This window comes from Antechinus flavipes, chromosome 5 (assembly GCF_016432865.1).
Source record: "Antechinus flavipes isolate AdamAnt ecotype Samford, QLD, Australia chromosome 5, AdamAnt_v2, whole genome shotgun sequence".
Taxonomy (NCBI): Eukaryota; Metazoa; Chordata; class Mammalia; order Dasyuromorphia; family Dasyuridae; genus Antechinus; species Antechinus flavipes.
In genome coordinates this window covers 120,727,452-120,753,040 of record NC_067402.1, presented here as the reverse complement: position 1 = coordinate 120,753,040, position 25,589 = coordinate 120,727,452, and the positions used below count along the sequence as shown (strand labels likewise).

At 35.4% G+C, this 25,589-nt stretch overlaps 1 long non-coding RNA gene across 1 annotated transcript in view; it reads left to right on the top strand.

The window, feature by feature from the left end:
* LOC127564261 (uncharacterized) overlaps nt 1-23,751 on the top strand; it is an 82,034-nt gene extending 58,283 nt beyond the window's left edge. The window contains exons 2-3 of the long non-coding RNA XR_007954218.1: nt 13,877-13,921; nt 23,122-23,751. This is a non-coding gene — a long non-coding RNA (uncharacterized LOC127564261). The remainder of the gene's footprint in view (nt 1-13,876; nt 13,922-23,121) is intronic.
* Nucleotides 23,752-25,589: the final 1,838 nt, after the last annotated feature.

The window sequence follows — 25,589 nt, the reverse complement described above, 5'->3', positions numbered from 1 at the left end:
CTGGGAAGTGAATAGAGTGTCAGACATCTTGCCTTGATGTTCACTACCTTGGGCCTCCTAGACCTGACATGTGGGAGTCCAACTGGAAGCTATTTGGAAAGAATGATTAGTTAAAGTAGGAAGCTAGTAGCAATATACTCCCTCTGATTCCTGGCTTCATTCCTATACTTCACAGTATAGTAGATATCTCTATATCTCTCATTCCCCAAATGAGAGCATATCACTAAACCCAGGCACAAAAATATCTAGTTTCTCATTAGGGACTGCTCTGCAATAGTTGCTGATAATTTATAACCTTCAATTGTACCAGTGATACAGATTTCTTGCCAGAAATATGTACAACTTTAGACGTTTGATCAACCCCCCCCCTTTTTTTTTAACAATATGAAAGAAATGAGATTAACCCAGGGGATAAAATTCATGTATATTTCCATTCTAAACCTAATCTTGTCTGCTTGCCAACTAGGGGATGGTTGATGAAGCAGAAGTTCCTTCTCTATTTTTTATAAGATATAACCATCGCTATCATCATCATCAATTTCCTGTCGGGGAAGTGATATGAATGATCAGCCCCTAAGCATGTTATATATATATATATATGCCATTGTAATTTTTTCATTTTCATCCTTTTAAAAAAATAAAAGGAAGCATCTATTGAGACAGAAGGACTGACCACAGTGCAAATGGTAGAAAAACTTTCAAAGTGAGTATTTTGGTCTCAGGAGAATCCTACTGGGATTTGTATCACATCTTACTTTGAAATTCAAAGTTGGAGGAAACAGTCCTAGAAAAGAGGAGAATTCTAGTTTTAGAAATAGAAATAATAATAGTAGCTGGCATTGTATAGCCTTTAAGATTTGCAAAGTTCTTTAAGTATTACTTTATTTAAATTTCAAAACAACCTTGGGAGGGAGGTGCTATTAGTATTCACATTTTTTGAGGAAATGGAAGCATAAGGAGGTTTTGTGATTTGCACAGGGTCACCTAGCTTGTAAGAATTAAAGACTTGACTCACTACAGGTCTACAGTATGAATATAGGTCAAGCCTGATGTTATTGGTCCACAACGACAATAGCAACAGCAACAATAATAACAGTATTAACAACAGCAGCAGCAAGAACAACAACAACGGGATATTAGAGGTCATCTAGTTATTTTACCAAGGACCAAAAAGAGGTACAGAGAATTAATGTGATGTAGACAGTCACACAGGAATTGAGTAGCAGAGCTGAAATCTGTACTTGGGTCTTTTGACTCTAAATACTGTATTCTTTTTTTTTTTTTTTTTTTTTTTTTGAGTTGAAATTGTATCTCTATCTTTTTTTTTTTTTTTTTTTTTACATTTATTTACTTTATTTTTTAATTTATGGATTAAACAAAGCATTTCCATAACAGTATAATTTTTAAAAAATGATTGCACTAAAACTGAAAATATATTATTTACAACTTGCTATTCCTTTTAAATATATTAAATTGTAATGCCGGAGAAACTGAGGCAGGAGAGAGATTAGAGAGTTTTAATATTTTATTAATGGGAGAGTAAGATTGACTGGACAGGACTCTCATCTCAGATTATCCAGTCAGACAGAGATGGTACCTCAAAAGGTACCCAGACAGACTTACTCTCCCGAATGCCGAATCAAATGCCGAATCGATTTCGTTGTCCACTGTAGGCCGGACTGAGGCTGAAGAACTGCTTCCTTTTCCTAGGAGGCTCTGGGGTAGCCAGAGTGGTGTTTTTTTTCTCAAGGAACAGACCCAGGTCCTGAGCCCCGCTCAGGCCTAGGTGGAGACCGAGAGGTCTCTAATCTCTAATCCAGTTCTCAGTTTCTATTATCTCGGTGGGACCTCCAAATTGTAATGCCGGAGAAACTGAGGCAGGAGAAAGATTAGAGAGTTTTTAATATTTTATTAATGGGAGAGTAAGATTGACTGGACAGGACTCTCGTCTCAGATTATCCAGTCAGACAGAGATAAGTATACTGGGACCAAGAAATCCATATTGGTCCCAGGGCTGGAGGACCCAAAGAATCCAGCGTCCAGCATACAGCTGCCAGACGCCATTCTCCAGCCCTGAATGGAGGAACCCCAACTTCTTAAATACCTTTTTGGAGACAAAGAAGAGAAAGGGAGGGAAAGTTTTTATCAGGGAGGGGAAGCCATAAAACCTAAAAATTCCAGAGACAAAGAAGTAAAGATATCATGGGTTAATCTTGGAATATTCTAAAGGAATATTGTAAATCCATAAAAGAATCAGGAGATCTACTCTTTTATCTTGCTAATTTATAACCCGAGAGCGAAAAGACAGAACAGTAAATGAAACTGGGACAGGGAAACTGAGTCAGGACAGTTAAAGAGAACTGTGGCATAACAAATTATCATATAAATTTCTTTTTTCCCCTTCCCTCCCTACTCTCTGCTCTAGAAATGGCTATCATTAGACACATGTAAGGATACTTCTATACATACTCCTATTCATCAGTTCTTTTTCTAAATCAATATTTTCCTCCATTTGTCTCTAATACATTTTTAAAATAACTTTTTATTGACAGAACCCATGCCAGGGTAATTTTTTACAACATTATCCCTTGCACTCACTTCTGTTCCGTAAATACTGTATTCTTGATAGAATACCTTTCCTCTCACTTGAGAGAGGGCTCACTTTTCACATCTTAAAGCAATATTTAACTACACAATCTTATGGAAAGGTCAAAGTTGGGGATTGGAAAGGGAAAGTATTTTAGTTCTTTACTTCTCTTACCTCCAGTCTTAAAAGCCTTCCTGAATTTTCTGTAAATAAGCCTTCTAAAGCAGGGCAAAGTTTAGCTCTTTGGTAATTTGATTCCAGACCAAACTTAGTTGTTATTCAGTTGTGCTTAATTCTTTGTGACCCCATTTGGGATTTTCTTGGCAAAGGTACAGAAGTGATTGGCCATTTCCTTCTTCAGCTCATTTTACAGATAAGAAAACTGAGGCAAACAGGGTTAAGTGACTTACCTAGGATCACACAGCTAGGAAGTGTCTGAGACTGGATTTGAACTCAGGAAAATGAGGCTTCCTGACTCCAGGCCCAGCACTCTATCCACATGCCACCTGGCTGCCCCACTCAAACTTTGGCATCTGATTAAAACAGGAAAACTCTTTTGCCTCAGGGAGCTCAGCTCAGGGAGGCAGGATAAGGAACCAGGGCCAAAGATGGGAAAATTCCAGTAACCCTTTCAGCGATATGTGAACTTAAAATGAAATCTATTGGGCAAGATGCTTTAAGTTTCAGACAGACTTTAAAATATTTGACTTGATATGTAGTAGATACTTTTCCTTACATTTGTACTTTAAAGGAAAAATTTAAGGATCAAAGGATTAGAAAATGCTCCCAAAGTTTTCTTGGAGGTCAAGGTTCCCTATGAAACGATTTCTGTCAAAAACAGCAGCTTGAGAAATCACCTTCTTGCCTCCTTACCTGTAACTACAAGTAGAGAGCTTCAGTTAATAACACTCCAGGCAATTCCAATTCTCTGACAAAGAAGAGCAGACATTTTTAAACAAGAGCATCCTGGAATTTCTTGGCCCACAAATGGGCTGAGCAAGAGTTTAACTTTTAGCATAACATGTGATATTTTAATCCAGAGTGTCCTTGAATGGCACTTGGGGGAAGACCAGTCTTTCTAAACAAAGAGGGAAGGACAATCTTTTGTGTTTGTTTGACTCCTTATACAGGTGCCTAGGGATCCGAATGGTTACTGATGACATCTCATTCATTTGAAGGTCGGGCTTCCAAGAACCTCAGCTCTTTGGAATAGGTTTCTGTGCTGAAAATAGGGAGAGGTTCTTGAGATCCTTGAATATCCCTATAAAAAGCATCTATTCTGAAGCCCCTTCACTTTATTCCTGGGGAAGGAGAGTGACTTATTTAACATGCATTTTTGTTTTTCAAGTAATAAGTTAAAAAAATTAATGTTTCCTGCATTGAGCTAATCTCTGTCTCTCTGTCTCTCATACACACACACACACACACACACACACACACACACACACACACACCTTTACTACATAGCTACATAGTGCAGCAAAACAAATTCTGACATTAGGCATTTCCAGAAATGTTATGCATTTTAATTTTATCACCTGTGTTAGGAGGTGAATGGCATTGATATACAATTCTTTTATTTTGATGTACAGATGTTATTTTATTTTAAAAAGTTTATTCAAAACTTCTATTTCTAAGTAAAAAGCTACAGAAACATTCAATTTTCTACCTATAATTCAATTCTCCACAGTGGACCTATTCCAATGTTTTATAATGTGAAGAAAACCCTGAATTCTCGAAGGTTACTGCTTGTAAGACACAATTCTTAACAAGCTCTGCTACCACATTTCTCAGCCAGAGTTAGTTAGAATTATGAAAAATAAAAGGAACTGGAGAGTTTAAAAAATTTTTTAGTAAGTTACAATGACAGTAGAAGTGTTACCTGACAGCGAGACAGTAAGGTAGGAGACAGCAAACTTAAAAAACAAAACAAAACAAAAACACAAACAAATAAAAGAAAACATAGATAATAGAATTACCTAACAAACATAATAGTGGATGTCCTAAATGATGAACCTGAGTCATTGAAAAAGGGTAAAATGACATTCATAGCCCCTTACTTAAGAAAATAGGAACAAGTGAAATCTATCTTAGAAATATTTCTCATTCAAATATATAGACTAATTTTATAAAGCTGTGATGTTTTATGTTATTTTTTCTGCAATAATGTACATATTAGCAAAGTCAAATTCCCTTGATATCCACCCTTCCAATTTCTTTATTGATGGGTGGACCTCCCACTTAAGTATGGAATCTTCTAGTATCCTTCTGCGATAGAAAAAGGACTAGATGTGAAGTCAAAGGACCTTAGCTGGAATTCTCCTTCAGTTATTTATACTTGTCTAATATTGGGCAAGAAACTTAATTTTGGGAGACTCTTACTTTTCTTATTATAAAATGAGCTTTGTTAGTGAAGTCTGAAGTTGCTTCCAGCTCTATGATTCCATCATCTACTCAGCTGCTGAGACTTGTTGAATCTACCTTTGTAACACATCTCACATTCAACATGATGGTACCAGTTTAAATCCTCAAAACCTTTCTTGTATGTCTTAACTAGTCTCCTTTCTTCCAGTCTCTTCCCTCTAATCTAATGTAGATATAAGCTGCCAAAATTTTTTTTCCTAAAATTGTGATCCATTCATGCCACTTCTCTGCTTAAAATTTTCAGTAATTGTTTGTTGATAAAATGTGAATTAGAAGGAAAAAAATGTGAATTAGAATGAAGAACAACTTGGGATTAATTAGGGACTTTTTTCTTGATCTTTATACTCTCAATGTGCCTTCCTCCTAATAAGTGATATATAGTTGTTGACTTGAATGGGGAAGGGAGTGGAGGGAATAAGCATTTATATAGTGCTCATTGTACAATTATATAGGGCTCATTGTTCAATTAGCCTGTTTTTTCAAGTATTCTATATTCTTGGTCAAATCTAACAGGTTGGTCCAGTGAATGGGGTTAGGGTTGGGGTTAGAATGCAATGAGGTCCTGTTGGACAATAGCATACATCAAAAACAATTTTGCTAGTGAAAGATACAATTCTAAAGGTTAAAAAAATACCGAATCAAATAAAAAGATTATTTCCCTTTGCCTCAGCATTTACCATTTTGACTGGCCACAATAGGTCAGGAAGGTATTCCCTAGAGATCAGTAGGAAATCAATTAAAAGGTTAAGACTAAATTTCTCCATTTTGTGCCTTAGGAAGCAAGAAAACCAACTCAATGATGATTCTGAGGATGTCTCTTTGCCGTCTTAAAGGAAAACTTGCTTAACCTACATAAAACAACTTTTTACTCATTATACTCTACAATCTAGCCCAAGCCCTCTTTCTAAACTTATTTCTTAGTCACTTCCAGGCATGTTCCAGCTGGTGTTGCAATGGTTAGAGGAATGGGCCTGTAGTCAGGAATTCCAGAGTTCAAACCAGACCTTAGATACTTTCTAGCTGTGTGTCCCTGGATAAGTCACTTTACCTTGTTGGACTCAGTTTACTCATCTGTAAAATAGCTGCAGAAGGAAATGGCAGACCATTCTCCACTAATAAAACTCCAAATGGGGCATGAAGAATGGGACACAATTGAAATGACTGAAAGACAATAGCTTAGCACAGTGCCTACATAGTAGCTACTATATAAAAAAAAATTTGGCTTATTCCTTTCTTTTCTCCTTCCCAAACCATATTCTTGTTTCTTTATCTTAGTATGATATCTACTGTTTTTCCCTTCATGTTTTCTCCTACCTGAAGAGATTCTTTCATATATCTACCTTTTTTTTTTTAAGCCTCAGCTCAGATGCTACTTCTTCCATGAAGCTTTTGGAGATCACTTCTTCCCTTGCAATTCCCATCTCTTTATATTCCTTATAACACTTTATATTCCTCATAACCTGCCCTTCACAATAGTAGTCACTCACATTTATATCTTTGAGGTCTCTTCTACTTTTAATTTTTGATCTGCATTATCTTGAAGCAACAACCCTATACAGAAGATGCTATTCTTAATAATGCCCATTTTATTCATGAGCACACTGAAACTCAGAGATGACTTTTGCAGGTAGAGAGTCAGTATTTGAATCAGTATTCAAAGCCTGATTTTCCTGATTGCAAGTCCAGAATACTTTCCACAATTTCCTGCTGCCTTTCAATATGCTGCACCTTCCCACAATAATGAAAAAAAAAAAACTATGAAGGAAGGGGATTTATCACACCAGAACTTCAAAGTTCAAAGTAATCATTAAAATGATTTGGTACTATTTAAAATAAAGAGGTTGGTTGTTGCAGCAATAGGTATACAACATTTAGAAGCAAACAAGAAAACTAGGACAATATTTAATAAGCACAAAGACCCCAAGTACTGAGGGAAGAATTCACTATTTGACAAAAAGTATTGGGAAAACTGGACAATAGACTGACACAAGTTAGGTTTAGAACCACATCTTTAGAACCATATGCCAAGATACATTCCAAATGGATACATGATCTATGTTTGACTTATATACTATAAATAAGAATAAATAAATTAGAAGACCAAGGAAGAAATGACCTTTTGAATCTATGGATAGGAGAATTGGTGACTAAATAAATGATGGGGAAGATCACAAAGACAAAAAGACATAATTTTTGTCATATAAAATTTTTTAAAATTGTACAAATCTAATATAAAAATCACAAGGGAAACAGCTAAATGGGGGAAAAACTCCAAAATTTCTGCAAAAATTAAAAGCAATTCAAAGCATATGAACAAACAGTTTTCAAAGGGGAAATCCAAGCAATCAATAATGATGTGAAGAAAATGTTCCAGATTATGAATATGCTATATGTGTGATGTTTCACCTCATACCTGTCATATTGGCAAAGATGACAAAAGAGGAAAATGACAAATGTTGAAGACATGGGAAAGAAAGAATGCTAGCACACTGTTGTTGAAGCTGTGAATTAGTCTAGCTATTTTGGAAGCTAATTTGAAATTATCCCCTGAAAATGTTCCTTTGGTAAAATATACTAGTCTACTTTCTACCCCCTTTTAGCATACCAAATAATGCATACTCTACTAGACCAATACTGCAAAGAATCAAAGAAAGGAAAAGAATCTAAATGTACAAAAATATGTATGGCAGTTCTTTTGATAGTAACCAAAAATTAGAAACCAAGAGAATGTTGTCCATTGGAGACCATTTAAACAAATTGTGGTACATGAATATAATGGATTTTTTTGTGCAATAGAAAATTATGAAATGGACAATTTCATAAGAAATAGGGAAAACTTATAAATTAATGCCAAGTGAAGTGAATAGGATTAGGAAAACAATATATGCTTATGATAATATTATAGAAAAATAACAATTTTGAGACGTTTTAGAGCTTTAATAAACACCATAAATTTGAAAGAATGAGCATGAAATATGTTATTTTTTGACAAGGAGTTGATGAACTTAAAATCAAGAGAGTGAGAGAAAAGAGAGAGAGAAGAAGGGAGAGGTAGAAGTAGAAGAAGCAGAAGGAGAAAAAGAGAAAGAGACAGAGAGAGAGACAGAGAGACAAAGAGAGAGAGAGACAGAGAGAGACAAGAGACAGAGAGACAGAGAGACAGAGAGGGAGAAGAAGAGGGAAAAGGAGTGAGAGAGAGAGGAAAGGGAGAGAGAGAAAAGCAAAGAGACAGATTTTTGACCATGGCTAATGTAAGGATAACACACCCATTTATTACAAACAAACATCCATTTTTTTTTTTTTTTGATGTGATGGGGGAGTTAGTGGAAGGAACTGATTAATAAAAACATTCTTATTATTTTGAAAAAGAGAATAACCAAGTATTTAAAATATTTACACTCTTTCTTGTAATTTCTATGTCTGTGCATGTCATATTTTCTTTATTATATTTCCAGTTCTTTGAGGGTAGAGGCTGTATTGTTTTATATATTTGACTTCCTAATCCATGGCATAGTGTATATGTGATTAGTAAATGTGTGTTTGATAATTTGATATAATTTCCCTGACACTAAAATATAGTTTTAAGATTTATATTAGTCATCCCTGGGAATTTTTTAAGCTGGGGAGCTTAGAGAGAAGGGAAGGAAAAAGTCATAGACCAGATGTTTTATATAAGACAGTTAAAGATATTTTGCTGCCTAATTTAAATTATAGTTATTAAGAGAAATAACATGTGTTCTAGAGACCAAGATAATTAGGAAACTGTTCCATTGGTAAAATATACTAGCTGACTCTCTACCCTCTTATCCCCTTCATGCACACTAATCCATCCTCATTATAATTGATTTCTTTAAAAAAATATCCTTCTCTGAGGCTCCAAGGCCAAGGACAGATAACATGCAATATTGATGTAATAGATGTAATAGTCCTGGTGAGACTTCAGCAAAGCTGAAAAAATAGAGGTGGTAGAAATGGGGGTGGGAGTGGAGGGAAGCAGAGACTGAAAGAGCAGCCTTCAAATTCAAAACATTCTAAATCTTTGCAAAGTCTGAGGCTCAATTATTTATGAAGTGATCAACAAAGACAATGAATTTATGTCTAGGTCACAGGCTTCATTCCAACCTTTATCTTTAGCCATATACCTGTAGAAAACCCAAAAGGGACGTCTGGGTAATATAACCAACTTTAATTGACCAATCACCATAAGTCAAGGTTTAGTACCTAACTGAGAGTACCAAGAAGGATTGTTGAACAGCAGAGATTAGATCTTTCTTATCTCCTTTATGGAGGCAACAGTGTCTCTAAGGGTATCAAAGATGATGGACTTCTTCCAGTTAGAGACTAAGGTCATTGTCTTACAAAGAGAAGATCTAACTCAGTTTCAATTGATCAATGATGGACAGAAGCAGCTACACCCAAAGAAAGAACACTGGGAAATGAATGTAAACTGTTTGCATTTTTGTTTTTCTTCCCGGGTTATTTCTACCTTCTGAATCCAATTCGCCCTGTGCAACAAGAGAACTGTTTGGTTCTGCAAACATATATTGTATCTAGAATATACTGCGACATATTTAACTTGTATAGGACTGCTTGATAGTGGGAGGGAGGGGAAAAATCGGAACAGAAGTGAGTGCAAGGGATAATGTTGTAAAAAATTATCCAGGCATGGGTTCTGTCAATAAAAAGTTATAATCATTAAAAAAAAACCCTCAAAATCAAATGCAAAAAAAGGGTCATTGTCCTAGCTGAGAAAACACAGGAGTTCCATCACTCAAATGAGAACTGTGACAATCCAGTTAAAGAGTATATAGCCCTCCAAGCTAAGGGTTGAAGATGGTGAAAGACTGCATTTGCTCACTGATGATGGGATCCATGTATCCAAGACAATGGGCATTTTCTGAGAAGGAAGCCCAGAAGTGGAAATGCTGGGAAAAGAGTTATCCTACCTAAGCTATGGAACAATTCATTCATCACCAAAGCAACACAACAACAAACTACATGAGGATCCACCAGAGAAAGAAAGCACATTTAGGCTTTCTTGAGTTGTGAGTTTAGTTGGACACATGTTCTATACTTTAATACCATTATATTTGAAGATCATGCTCATCCTTCTCCTCACAAACTCCATATGTACTTATGGTAGAGTTCACCTGTTTTTGGGAGGAAGAGCCCGTAACTATTGTTCTTGTTATTCCATTTGAATTAATGACTTTGCTAATGAGCTAACTGAGCCTACTGTCTTATTGTTAAGGGGAAGCAAACAGGTGAGGGTTCATAAGCTAATGTTACAAGCACATACAACCCATGACCTTATGCATAGAATCTTCAAAGTAGGAAGAATTTCTTCTTTGGAGGTTACAATCGACTGGTGGAATGGGCCCACAGGTGGTATTCCTTTGAAATAATTCTACTACCTGGCTATTATACCACCATCATTCCATTCATTTAATTAATGTTAGATTGCATAGATAAGATTTGAATTGAGCCCATTGAGCTTAGGTTTTCTTGCTTGTATTAACCACACAAGTGGTTTGGATTAAAATCCAAATGCAAACAAAGAATAAAGTAATTTTTGTATCTGAAAATGATACTACTGATCTACTACTATATAATGATAATAATAAGAGCTAACATTGCTATAATTCCTTAAGGTTGACAGGCTACTTTACAGACATTATTTTATTTGATATAACTGAGTATATGTAAGTGCTATTATTATCTCTTTTTTATAGATGAGGATTGAGATGTTAAATGACTTATTCAAGGTCTCACAGCTAGTACATTACAAAAGCTGGATCTGAACTTGGGTTAACTTAGCTTTAAGACCAGCTCTCTTTTTAAAATATCAAGCTTATACACACTCTGGCTGTGTATACACCATGCCAAAAAATCTGAATGCCATTCCAATATTTTCTCCATAGAACTGAAATGAAGCAACAGGTTGTTCTAACATCATGTAGACATTACCTTTGAATTGTTTTGCCAGTAGCAGCTTTAGGTTTTGCTGAGAAGGCGAAGTGGCTAAAAGGTTGGACTTGGAGTTGTTCAAATCTAGCTTGAAACACTAGCATTGGTCACTCCATCACTTTATCCCTTGCTTTCCTCTTCTATGAAATGGGGATAATACCTACCTTTCAAGGTCGTTATGAAAATAAAATGACAGTATTTTGATTTATAAACATTAAAACACTATATAAATACTAGCTACAATGTCAGCTAAGTGCTTCTGTGGAAGAATCAAATTTTGGCTTTATTAACACAAGGATTTAACTCTCTAGTTTAAATGGGACTGACTCCATATGGGACAAATATTTTCCAAGACTGAGCCAAAAGACACTTTCCTTTTCTATACTTTCAATCTAGATAGAATTGGGGAAGTTAGTTAAGTAGAGCTTCACTTAAAACCAGTATTCACTTTTGCAAAACCCATTTGGGGTAACTCAGTGACTACCTAGCACTGCATAGCAGATTTGGGCCTACAGACTCATTACCCAAAATTATATGTCAAAGTGGGAAGGGAAGTTTAGGTCCCTTTTTATCTCTGATGTAGCCATTCTAGCTCTAAAACATTCAGAGAGATATTCACTGAAATAGGAAATAATGAAAATCTTAGCTCAAGGCCAAGACAATTATAGCAGCATTATCAATTTCCCAGTGCAAGGATCAGAGAAAAAAAAATGCCCTCTGATATTCACAATGAAGATTTCCCAAGGTGCCAAGTTCATTAGATTTAATTTTCATTCTAGTTATGTCATTAATATTCCAATATATGACATCTTTCACCTGGACCACTGACATTTTTCAGTCGACAAATAACCTCATAACACATTCATAAAGTCTGAAAAGTTATCTAGTTGGAAGGGAGGAACCCTCAGAACTTATATTTAAAGCATAGATTTGTAGAGTAGATCTTAAGGAACCTTGGAGATTATCTAATCTAGTTATCTCATTTTAGAAATGAGAAAACTTGTGTTTCTGTGGAACGAGTGCTGAATTTGGAATTCAAAAGATCTCTTTGACTTCTGGATTAATTATATATTATCATGTAATTGACTAAAGCCCATTCTTTTTTGATAGGCACCAGTTGCCTTATCTGTAAAATAAATTCTGGATTATATGAAGACGCAGACCTCTTCTACCTTTAAATCCTCTGATCCTGTGAAGCTGAGGCCCAGAGAAGTTAAGGGATTTGCCTTAAAATACAGAACTGGCACCAGAACATAAGTTTCCTGACTTTCAGTTGACTGCTCATTCCATTGTAATGTTTTGTTTTTGAAATGAAAAAAAAAAATCTGGGTTTAACCGTTTAATAAACTGATTTAAGTAGGACATGGTGGAGGTCAGGATTCCTGCATTAATTCTAAGGCACTGTTTTTTTGGGCTATATAGATGTTCATTTTCTCAAATGAAAAATTTAAGTTATTCCAATGAAAGATGTCAACTGTTGGATCCTAATAAGAGAATTGTGAAGAGAATTAAAATTAAATCTATTGCGCTTGTCATCTTGACAAATCTGGGTTGTGAAAACCAAGAGAATGTTTTCTCAGCTTCTTGTGTCATGATGGAGATAGCACTATTGTAACTGTCTTGTACTCTAGCAGATGTCTTTATGATTTTCACTTTTGGGGGCCTCTTTTGTTTGTCTAGCATGATTCCTTCCTCCTCCCTTGTCTTTTTGTTTAGCTAGAGATTTTTCTCTTTAGAAGTTATTCACTGGTTAGTGAACAACAGCAAATTTCAGAAGAGAAATGCTTTTTGTTGTTTTCATCAGTATAATTACTTTAGTCTATTAATTATTTCCCCAGCATGTTATTAGGATAACAAAGTATTTTTTAAAACTTTCACAGATTTTATTAAGGCTTGACTATGAGTCACATTTCAAGAGTGAAGGTCTCTTCCTGGGACTGTCTAAACAATGTGTAACAACAGGTTGGAAACAGAAAAGATTCACTCAGTTGTTTTGTTTATATCACATTAAATTTTATATCACATTAAATCCCCAGCTGATAAAAAAAAATCTTGACTGAATCACATGATTGTGTTTGCATCTTGGAAACATAACTTAAGTCTCTTTAGCTGACAATATCTACCAACACCCTTCTGAATTTGCTTCCAATTTGCTTCATGAGGAGCGTCATTACAATATCCTTGAAAACAATCATTTTAGAAATTACTACATTAGACAGGATAAAGTGAGAAGAGAATTCTTATATAATTTTCCATCTTTTTTTTTTTTTTTGAAAAGGGACAAAACTAGGTGAAACTGATTATCAGGTAAAGAGGGAATCACCAAGCAAGAAATTATCTTTATTACTAATTAAATTCAACAAATATTTACCAAATATATTTATTGGGCAAAGACAAAAAAAAAAAAAAAAAACCTTTGAGTTTACTGAGATTGCATGAGGTATTACTGGAGGAATCAGGGAAGACTTTATGGAGGAGGTAGTGCCTGAGATCCTTAGCGAAAGTTAGAGATTCTGAAAGACCAAGATAAGAAAGGAGGGAATTACAAGAATTGGGGACAACTTGTTTAAATGACAGAATATAGAAGATGGCACTATGGCTATTTTCTTTGCAGCTGTGCTGCTGGACGGTGTAGTAGATAGAGTAAAAGAATGAGGAAAACCTAAATTTAAGTCCTTCCTCAGATATTTACTAGGTATGTGAGTTTGGACAATGTATTTAACCTCTCTGTGGCTCAGTTTCCTCCTCTGTAGGATGCGAATAATAACATCTACCCTAAAGAGTTGTGATGGGGATCAATAAGATAAGAAATAGGAAATTCTTTGCAAATTTTAAAATGCTAGATAGAATGCTATTATTGTTAATATTGTTTCTGTTCTTTTTGTTTCTCCATTTCAGATCTGGTCCTTTTACCCAGGTCCTAGAATCTCTTCCTCCTGAATGGTGAGTGTTCATCAGAGCTAGCCAGACCCAGATGCTCCTAGCCACATTATAATTTCTCGACCTGCTGAACAGTTGTTGCTGTTGTTTTTCCACTCTTTGTTTCTGATCTAGTTCTCTAGCTTCTTTGTTGGTTCTGTGATCTCACTATATCTATCCAGTATCAGCAATACCATGCTGCACCCTGCTCATCTTCCTGCAATAATTCATTGGGTGCCAATTCTCCAACTTTCTTTTTCTTGTCTGGTGAGAGAAATCAAATTAATATGATCACTCCTAGAGAAGGCATCTTTATTGCTTGTTCAATGAACTGATGACTACATTTGAGACTTTCTAGGCCAAAATATCCCTTCTTGAACATCATTTCCTTCTCTATGCTGTCTTCACCCATTAAATTATATATTTCCTGAGGGAAGAGAGTGTTTTTTAGTGCTTAGTAGACTGCCCATCACATTATGGTGTTTTGTAAAGATGCTTTTTCATTCACTTATTTTATGTGGAAGGAAAGACTAGTAGTCTAATATGACTGAAATGTAGGCTAAATGAAACAGAATAATATGAATGAGGATGGAAAGTGTGACAGAGGAGTTTTTAATCTCCTGAACTGGGTTGTTGGCAGGATGAGTGATGAAATGGAGAAGGAGGTGAGAGAGGTTGTGGAGATAAAATAGATAGTACTTGGCAACTGGTTGATTATGAAAGGTAAAGGAGGGGAAAGAGTCTTAGAAGATTTCAGGATTTTAAACCTGGATGAATTGGAGGATGATAATGTTCTCAACAGAACCAGAGAAGTCTGGAAGAAGAATGTATTTCTGGGGCAGGGGAAATGGTGAGTTCTGTTTTAGACATATTCAGTTTGATTTGTGAGCAAGATGTCTGGGTGGACATGTCTAATAGGCAGCAAGTAGTAAGGAACTAGACTTCAGGAGATAAATTGGAAATGAATATGTAGATTTAATTGTCATTTCTTGAAAGATGATTTATTCATTCAATATTTTATGCAAAATACATGGTAAAGGTCTGCTTGATATAGTTGTTGAATCCTCTGCTTGTTAATTTTAATTTTATTATTATTTTTTCATTAAACCATTATTTCTTTGATCAACACACTGGACTGGGTCTGAATCTGGCTAATTTAGTTCTGACCCACAAAATTCAGTCATGTCCCACAAAAAAAGTATATTCTGATAGTTTCAGTTGCTTGATAAATCTTACTTTGCAATGTTGCTTTCCCTTTAATCTTAGTGTGCACTCAAATGAATAACAAAATGGAAAATCAAGTCAGAGTCAAAAAATATTCATTGAATGCTTATTATGTATAAGACACCTTGGGGGAGTGAAGAGGATAGTCAGAAAGATAAATAAAACACCTTTAGAATCATTGAGTCAGCTGTTTTCTGAAATGATATTTTTAATTATTGTCTTCATATGTGAAAATTTATTTTGTGTGTGTGTGTGTGTGTGTGTGTGTGTGTGTGTGTGGGAATAGAGGGAAGCATGGATCCTTTGAGAGAAAGAGACAAACAGAGATAGAGAGAAATAGAAAGACAGAGACAGACAGAAACAGATTAAACAGAGAAAGAGAGAAACTAGTAAGATATTTGACTTTGAAGTACCATATTTCCTGAGCCTTTTAATTATATTTTATGATTAATGGTTAGGAAATATGAGAGTGAAATTAGATGATAGGCTCTGAATTTAAAATGATTGACATTTATGTGTCATATATAACATTCCCCAAAGAGGGAGTAGAGAGGAGATTCCAGCTACATTTTGAAAAAAAAATTGTGTCATCTTCACCTCAAACTTCATTTTCTATTTCTTGAAACTTTGTAGAAAATAGAGTAATTACTGAAAGTGACTGATAATTGTGCCAAGGTGAGAGACATATCCACTTTTGTTTCTCTGGGACTATAGATTGCTTTTGGGGACACTGTATTCCTGCATTGCAGATATGAAATGAGAACAACAAAGTATAATAATCACACCATGATAGGCAGGGTTTATGGCCTTTAACATCCTTTTCTGTTTGATATTCTGGGGCTTTAATTTTCAAAAGCAAGATATTTGGAAGCATTAGGACTCAAAGTGAACTTAAGGAATTTTGAGTAGTACTCTAGGCCGACTATATCTGCTTAGTATCAAATATTAATAAAATTAAGAACTATTTTCCATTAAAAGAAATCTTAGCTTCATATACTTGTCCTCTAGATTTCTTTTTTTATCTCCCACTATAAGGTGAATGTTCAAAGGAGATAATTTCTTAAGTGATTCAACTTTTTTTTCCAAGTAGAAAAAATATCTTTGCTCGATTGTTAGGAAAATTGCTCTTCAATTTCTTTTGTTTTTAGAGAAGGCTTCATTCGAAGAATATCTGGAAAATATACCTTGGGAGAAGAAGCTATTTTTGCAAAGAGAGTGGTAATGATAGATTTTAGAAATGGATAATTAGAAAGTAATAATAGCTAATAATAGAGAACATCTATGTAACTCTTTATGGTTTACAAAGTGTATTATGTGCATTATCTCATTTTATCCTCATAAGAACCCTTGGAGACAGGCACTATATTATCCCTGCTTTGCAAATGCAGAAACAGAAGTATATAGAAGAGTTAAGTTTCTGAGGTCACATTTGAACTCAGCTCTTCTTGACACTCATCGTCATGAGTCTGCAAAGGACTAGCTTCAGACCCTTACTTGCTATTGTGATCCTAGGAAAACCAATTAATCTTGTTTGCCTCAGTTTCCTCATTTGTAAAATGGGCTAGAGAAGAAACTGGCAGACTACTCCAGTACGTTTATTAAGAAAACCCCAAATGGGGTCACAAAGAGTCAGAAATCACTGAAAAAAGTGAATAAACTGAACCTGCTGACATCAGGTCCAGTCCTCTATTTGCTGTTAAAACCCAAAGAACTAAATTTGCATTTTCCCACTACGATTCAATCTACTCCAATTGAATTCTCATTCATTGAGCTCCTTTTTTGTAGAAGGCATTCTGCTAGGCAAAAAGCAGTCTTTGCCTTTAAGCAATTTATATTCTACTGGGTGAACACATATCTAAGGTAGGTATTTATGTTCTTGAAGCTCAATGTGATAATGTACTTCCCTCACAAGTTGTTGGGAAGAAAAAACCTTAAAGCCCATTCTAGGTGTGAGTTAGGGAAGAACGAAACATTCTTCAGAAAATGAAATCTAGACGGGGTAGATTAAAGGAAGTCAAATCAATAACCAATGTTTAATTTTTCAGGGAAGAAAGAAGGAAGTCAGAATGCAATAAAATGCTCAGGCTTTGGAGATAAAGAAAGCAAACTTAGAAAAAACAGCTTTAGTTAAAGTATTAGTAACCCCATTCAATTTATAAGTGAAGAGATTTGAAGAAAAATTGAGCATGTTTCAGAGAGGCATGTAAGTGACATTTTGTAGTATTATTAAGTTAAATGATTTCAAAGTCAACTGCAAAGTTTTAGGGAAGGATTGAGAGTAGAAAAAATGCTCAACTCTTGTAAACATATTGAATCTTATCTATTTTTTTTTTTTTTTTTGCTGACAATCAAAAGCTTATAGAATTATGTTCTAAGAGCTTTGAGAATGTATGAAAAAACTTTAAGGAGTGAGGGGAGAATGCTGGAAGAGGCCATATATGCTTGATTTAAAAAGCTTAAAAATGTTTTTAAAGGTGGGAAATTTTTCAAGAGGACAAATATATTTGATTAAAGGTTTAAAAACTTTTAAGGGAGAATGAAAGAATTCTGGAAAAAAAAGGTCATATATGCTTGATTTTGAAAGAAATTATTTTTCTATTGTTGTGCCACAGTTTCCTTCTATTGTTCTGCCTCAGTTTCCCTGAATTGTTCTACCTCAGTCCCCTGGTTGCAACCTCCCCTTCCTGACTATTAGGACTGATATAACTTAAGTCTGGATACTCTAGGGCATAAATTGTAAATGTTTAATGTCAGATAAAGGGGAGATCTTCTATTTCAGACATCCTGGCTCCTAAGATCTCCTAAGTTATCAAGAATTTATGGTCCTCATCTCCCACCATTAATCCAAACCGGATTAATGGTTCCTTCCTGGAAATTCCCACTCACCAGTGTTCAGACTCCACCCCTTGCCTTTGTCTCTCCTGATCTCTAGAGCTCTATAAAAATCATTGGAATCTCACATTCAATGCTTAATTCTTTGAGAGGAAAGTCCACTTCAGCCCTGGGGAAAAATGGATTCTGATCTGCCCCCAGACAATCTCTCCCTCTCAGAAATTAAAATAAAATATTAACCACTCTCTAATCTCTATCTTACCTCAGTTTCTCTGCCATTACACTATTATGCTAACTAATTTTAAAATTGGAGTCTAGGGCTTTTCTTTTTTAATTTCCTCATTTAAGTTGTTTGTTGGATTCATCCCTAATGCTCTGGGAAATATGCTTTTCATTCTTAGATAGAATCCAGCTTGGGTGAGTTCTTGCCCCAAGGAGAATAGCCTTATTGTATCTCTCCATTAGAATTTATGATGATCCAATTTATGAAGAAGAAAACCAACCATGGAATGGAAATGGATTCTTCAGTCCAGATTGTTAGAGGTGGCTGAGTCTCATGATCAGTCCAATTCTCAGCAGGAAGAGCTGAGCATCCCACCTCCTCATTAAAAGTCCACCAATTAGTTGAATTTCACTTGTCAGAGGCATCCCCTTTTCTAAAAACATGTTAAGACTTTCAGCTTCTCCATGCTTTTGTCTTTGGTTATTGAGAGACACCACTGATCACCAATTTATTGATTATTAGCTGGCCCATTAGTAAATTGATTATTAATTACCCAGAAACTCTCTCTCAACTTTTTCATTTGTTTCAATGTAAAGGTTTAAACAATGCCTCAAAAATATAAATACTATCCCTATCCTTGTCATTGTCTTCTTAAAATGAAAATGCTTTTATATTTGCATGAATGGATTTTAATTATATGGATTTGTAAAAGAGCAACAGAATGACACATCCAGTTGCAGATATAGTCTGCTGATAATATCTGTAGTTGCTATTGAAACTCCAAGGTGAAGATGTAGTTGTCTCAGTGAAGATAATGAGTGATATTACAAAGCCCTGGAAACTGACAGTATTCATAGGAACCCAGTTACAGAGCTGGGAAGGACTTTAGAGATCCTCAAAGTCAACACCTTTTCTAATGGATGAGTTAACTTAAGACCAGATAGATTTACTGATTTTCTCAAGGTCACAGAGGAAATAAATTGGCAAAATCAGGATTTAACTCAGCAAGGTGATTCCAAGATTGTCACTCTCCCCACTATATCACATAGCATTCTACCCTGCTTGTCAGAGCTCTTTCTGTAAACGGTGCAACTAAAATCAACAAGCATTAATTAAGTACAGTATTACTATGAAGAAGACAGTTGTTTGGTTCTAATGATACAAAGATAAAAAATATAATCCAAAGCCTCAAGGAGTTTCACACTATTGGGGGAGGAGATCGACACAAATAAATATGGCACAGTGAAGTAAATATATAAAGCAGGTCTAACAGTGATCAAATAATATGGAGAACAGAGGAAGTATCTATGCTAAAATTGTGAATAAGGGGATGTGTGTTAAGAAAAGCTTGAAACAAGTGTCACCTGAATTAGGGCAATCTTGTGAGTCTTCATTTAATCATTTCCATGATCTAATTATCTACAAAACAGGAGTTCTTAGTCTGGGGCTCACAATCGATTTCAGATGATAAATTTCAAAATTTCCATGAATTTGTTTCTTAAAAAATTTGATAACTGTACTTTAATATAATTGATTTCCTTTTTAATGCTATATACTGTATTTAATTAAATACATTTGAAAACCTTATTCTGAAAGGGGTCTATAGGCCTCCCAGTTTCCAAAGGTAATCTATAAAACAAAAAAATTAAGACTCTCTCCCATAAAGGAATTCATCACTAAAAAGCCGAACATCATTGGAAATCTCAATGTAGTCATTTTAAGGTTTGCCTCCTCCCTGAATTCTCTCTGGCATAAACCCACCTGACTCTGATATGTCTTCTCAGAATTAAAATATTTAGTCAGTATTATACCATCACATCCTTACTTGTAATATGTCCCATTGGAATTGTTCTTGAGATGTCTTTAGTCAGATTGTGTGCTCCTCAAGGTCAGCAACCCCTGTTTACTTGCTTCTATATTCATAGTACTTTTTATATTCACATTAGATGCTTGTTGAGTAAATGAACAAATCCTAACATTAAGGTGCTAAGTGGAGATTTGTTTTGCATTTTGATAGAGAAAAAGTTTTGTCTGGGCTACTTGGGATAAATTGTTCTTTATCATCCAGCTGACTGGGTATAGAATGTAACCCTTTCAAATATTGTGATGAATTATTAATCCAAATTAGAGAAGAGTAGGCTGAAGTACTGGCTTTCTGCCTAGAAAGCTTCTCTCCCACCCAGTAGGCATATGGTCACCTGGCTGGGACAATGGCTTTCTGTATAAGTGCCAAAAGCAACTTTACAATGCCTGCTGACATTCTGCACTTCCATTGCATCACCAGTATTGGATGACTCTCTCTCTCTCTCTCTCTCTCTCTCTCTCTCTCTCTCTCTCTCTCTCTCTCTTTCTCTCTCTCTCTCTTTTTCTCTGTCTCTCTCCTGTCTCTGTCTCTGTCTCTGTCTCTGTCTCTCTCTGTCTCTCTCTCTGTCTCTCTGTCTCTCTGTCTCTGTCTGTCTGTCTGTCTCTCTTTCTCCTAACTTTTATTGAAGACTTAAGTCAAAAGTATTAGTTACAAACAGCACCAGTCCTAACCATAGCTGTTTTTTTTTGTATTCAGAATGGTCTCCTTGACATTATTAATTCAGATTGTTTTCCCTTTCTCTAATTCCTCATTGACCTGCCATAATGAAACCCATCTTCACTATTTGTTTCAAAATTCTTACTACAGGAGTCCCTAATGGGTTAAACAATAAAGGTGAAATCTCATCTCTAGTGGATAATGGTGAAAATTTCCATATGTTACCTGGGAACAGCTCTGTAGTCCTCTCCCTTAGCACACTGCAATGATTAATTGATCAGATTACTTAGTTGCCACTTCAGGTCCGAAGGGATCAGATACGGGCCAGGAAAGTTTTAATGAGTACAGAGAGAACACGGAAACAACAAGCCCTAAGTAGGAAAGTTAAGAGTAGGGGACATAAATAAGGACAGGCAGGGTAGAACCTGCTTTTCTGCCTACATTGTGTGGAGAGTAGATACCAAAATGGGAGGTTGTCAGTAAAAATAACTATCTACTTGATAGATTTGTTCAGGACAACCTTGACCTTTTTTGGGAACTGGCATCCATGATGACAGATGCATTTTGGACAATCAAGTAGACCTACCTTCTGAAGAGATGGATTTGGTTTACTTCCCTGCTGGGTTTGACTACTCAGCTTCTTAGCTGATTGCCAAGCTGATGTCTCTGAATCTGCTTTGTTGAAACCAATTTATGACCTTTCAAGTTTTTAAAAATGAGATCTTAAATAGTAATATTTTCTTTCTTCAGATACAATCAAATGTTTATGCTTTCATGCTGACATTTTAAAATTTGAATTACTCATTTTTCCCTGGGATATAATTAATGATGATGATGATCATGATTCAGAAGAAGAGAGATTGATGGAGTCAATCAGTCCCATTCTATCAGAACCAGAATTGTATAATAAGAGAGAGTATGAGATCCAGGATGGGTGGATCACTATCCTGGTGATTCAAACTTCCTATTTGCTTTGCAGGGAATTTGAGTTATTGGTAATTGCCATGTGAATGACATCTGACTTTGAGATTCAGTCTTTTTAGTTTTTCATATGGGAAAGGGGGAGTTGCTTCCATTGGATCAAAGCTGTTAGAGACCAGCCTTCAGAAGGGACTGTATCCTGGAACAAAACAGAGACCAGAGAATAAGGAGGGGAGAGGACCCCAATTCCCCAAACTGGTAGTTATAGAGACTCTTGTAGTTTGTTGAGTAACAATGGAAAGATTTTTTACCTACCAGCCTGCATCTAATTTCCTTGGCATGATCTTTGACTTGGAACAAAGGTGTCAGATAGACATACCTATCCTTATTCTCTTTACCACATCTGTGAATATCAAGGATTCTTAATTTCTTCTCATTTTCTCCAGAGAACTGGGAGGAAAAGTGGAAGGGGTTTTCTGGGAAAGGGTTGGAGGAAAGTATGTTTAGATATGACCACATGTAGGATGGGGCTTCCAAGATGGACACTTGATATTTTTATTTTGAATAAATATCATCTTATTAGAGCATGAATTCAGCCACTATGGGTTTAAACGTTAGCATTGCTACTTGAAACCTCATACCTTGAGGTTATGGCAGGAAGGCATAATAGGATGGGTGGCTTAAACTTTTATTTTTTTGGCTACAGGTCCTCCACCAGTCAAAGACTGAAATATATTTTTGTAGGCTAGCCCTATATGAACCCATGAAGAGTGAGATGGCTCTGAGGCTGGTGACTCAAGGAGAATACCACCTGGTAGCAAATCTTACTGAATAATTAATATGACATGCTGTCATTGTATAGGCTTAAGGTAATCAATTTACTATCATATGAAGAACAATATGGTATCATATGTTCACTTGCCTGAAGTCACAGTCATTAAGTGAAATGATTTTCTTATTATCATAAACATTGAACTTCTACCTTTCTCCCCTCTTCCCTCCTTTATATTGAAAGCAACTTGGTAGGACAACTGATAGAGAGCTAGTCCTGGAGTCAGGAAGATCTGAATTTAAATCCTGCCTCAGAAACTTACTAACTGTATTATCCTGGAACTTTCTCTTTTCAATAAAAATCATGAGCTGATCTCACCAAAACCACTGCATAACCAAATGAAAAGAGAACAGATAGAACTATCAGGCTGTGACTATGTATAGGAAGCATAGGGTAGGAAATGCAGAGAAAAAAAATTATGGATTCCCATATTACAAACACAAGCAAACAGAAGCAGCTGGCTCTACTGCTGGCACAGATGCAAAGCCAAAGCCTATTTTCCTACCAGATACAAATATTCAGAAGCACAGAGATGTCACTAGAAAAGTCTCATTTAAAATCTGCCATCTGGACCTAGCTAGAAAATCTTTTAGAGCACTTAAGAAAGTAAAATGAATAGGGACAACCAATTTGCAGAACTATGTAATTCAATGCATCAAATTTCTTTCTAGGTTCACGGCTTGCTGGAAGAAGAGTTTTCACATGCTGTGTTGGGGACTTAGGTTGAAGCTGAACTCTTTCAAGAAACCTGGGAATAGGTCAGAGGATCCTGGAAATTTATAACAAACCATGTGGCCCGATATTTCGTGAAAAGATGTGGTGAATGAAGAAAAACTCATCAAATGAAACAAACAAACAAAAAAAAACCATTGGGTGAAGACAAGTACAAGACAAAGGATGAAACTTGACTTTCCTGACTTTTCTGCATCTGTACTTCTCGTCCTGAAGGTGTCTGGAGACCCTTCCTCTAATTGACCAGTTCCTGCCCGAGACCATCTTTTATACAAATTCCCAGGCCCTCTATGTTCACTTCTCTCCTTGATCCACTTTTGACTCTAGAATTTTCTACCTTACTTTGAGGGAACACACTCCCCCCCTCTCCATTTTCCAGATCCCTTTTAAGTATCATCTTTCTTAATTAGAATATAAAATCCTGGAGAACAGCTTTTGCCTTACATTTGTGTTTTCAGTGCTTATCATAGTGCCTGCGCATGTAGTAGGTGTTTAACAAATGCTCTATCTGGATTAATAAATAAATAATTTATAATAACAATAAAAATAAATTAAAAGTAAATAAAATAAACTGGACTAATATATGTGTTATAGACTAACTGCTATATATACAGCATATATTGTATAATATTATGATTTTTGAAGAGCAGCTAGGTAGTGCATTGGGTAGAGTGCTACATCTGAAGTCAGGAAGACATCTTTCCACATTCAAATCTATGCTCAGACACTTGGTATTTGTGTCACCCTGGGCAAGTCACTTAACATTGTTTGCCTTAATTTCCTAATCTGCAAAAATGATCTGGTGAAGGAAATGGCAAATTATTCCTATCATTGCCAAGAAATCCCCAAATGGGCTTATGGAGAGTCAGACATAACTGGAAAATAAATGACTGAGCAAATGATTTTTGAAAACTATATTCATGATGAACCATAAAATATTCTTTATGAAGGACATAAAAAGTTAAAAAGTATATCTTAAGACCTAGTGAAATTGATATAATAATGATTTGGACTATGATGAAATTTGATGTAAATAAGGCAAGTATAATGAACAGAATACAAGTGAGTAACAAGGCCAAATAAATGATTTTATGTGTGTCAGCATTAATGGGGAGAGCAGCAAATCTAATACCTACGAGAGTATAAAAAGCAACAAAATGCTATCCAGAAAAGTTTTATCAAACTTCAGAAAGTATGGTGAGGTTAGGAAAAGAAATAGGTTGTAATTAATTGCAAAGAAAAGGTTAGCTGATGGTATAGTCAGAAATAATAACCATCTACCTTTTAGCTTTAGGGTAAAAGACAATAATTATGATATTTATATGTTAATACATACACACATATAAATATAAATGTGAGTGTGTATGTGTGTGCGCTTTGATGTGGAATCTCTCAGAGAAGAGCTTCACAAAGTTATTTCATGTTTGTCTTTTCTTGGGGTGGATCTTTGTGGTGGTGAAGGCAAATATCTCAGGGATTCAGCCAGGGAACACCAAGAGAGAATCAGTCCATGATGAGGTGAATGTCTAGGGAGAATGATGCCCACAGGTGTTACTAATTACTCTGCCTCCCTTATCATTCTTGTTGAGATAGTTGGTTCCTTACCCTAAGGGTTTGTCCACTTAATAAGTTCTAACCTCTGATAATGTGAGAAATATTATAAAGTATATCATTAGAATTATATTATAAGTTGCATTATGTCTAGTTTAGACATACTAAGTCGATTATACTAAGTAGATTATACACAATTTGATTTAATCTATACTTTCATCTCTCATAAGATCAAATAATCAAGATTTTTTAAACAAGATTTTGGCTCTACTTTTGCCCTTTTTTACCTCTTAATGTGAATTCAGTTATTATCTGAGTCAACTAGACTAATCATAGAAGATAACAGCAACATTTTAGATGAGATATTGAGGAACCTGATATATTTTTACTAAAGTTACTATTTTCTTGAGAGTTCCTGAATTAAAAGGAATGAATTAATTGCATGGCAGTAAATAAACACTGCAAAATCAGGGGTTCCTTTTGGATGGAAAGCATCATTTTATAAAAGCTCTAAATAGTACATGCAACTCTGTTTAGCTCTGATGAAGGTTGTTTTCAGCTAAGCATAATTGTTCAAATCGTCCCACTTCACAACAAATTGCAGTTAAAATGAGCCAACATAGCACTGACAAACACTGTTTTCAGCCCTAGACATACGGTTAAAGCTGTTAATTTTAACAGTAGATTATTGCCAAGTTGCTGCAATTACTTGGATGCTGTAAAATACTTAAGGAAAAAAGATCTATAATTGCATCTACCAAGAGGATTCATTGGAATATCTATCAAAAGAAAGTTTTTCACTTTACATTTTATGGGGGTTATATTTGGCCTCCAAAAGGTGTTATATCTGTTGTGA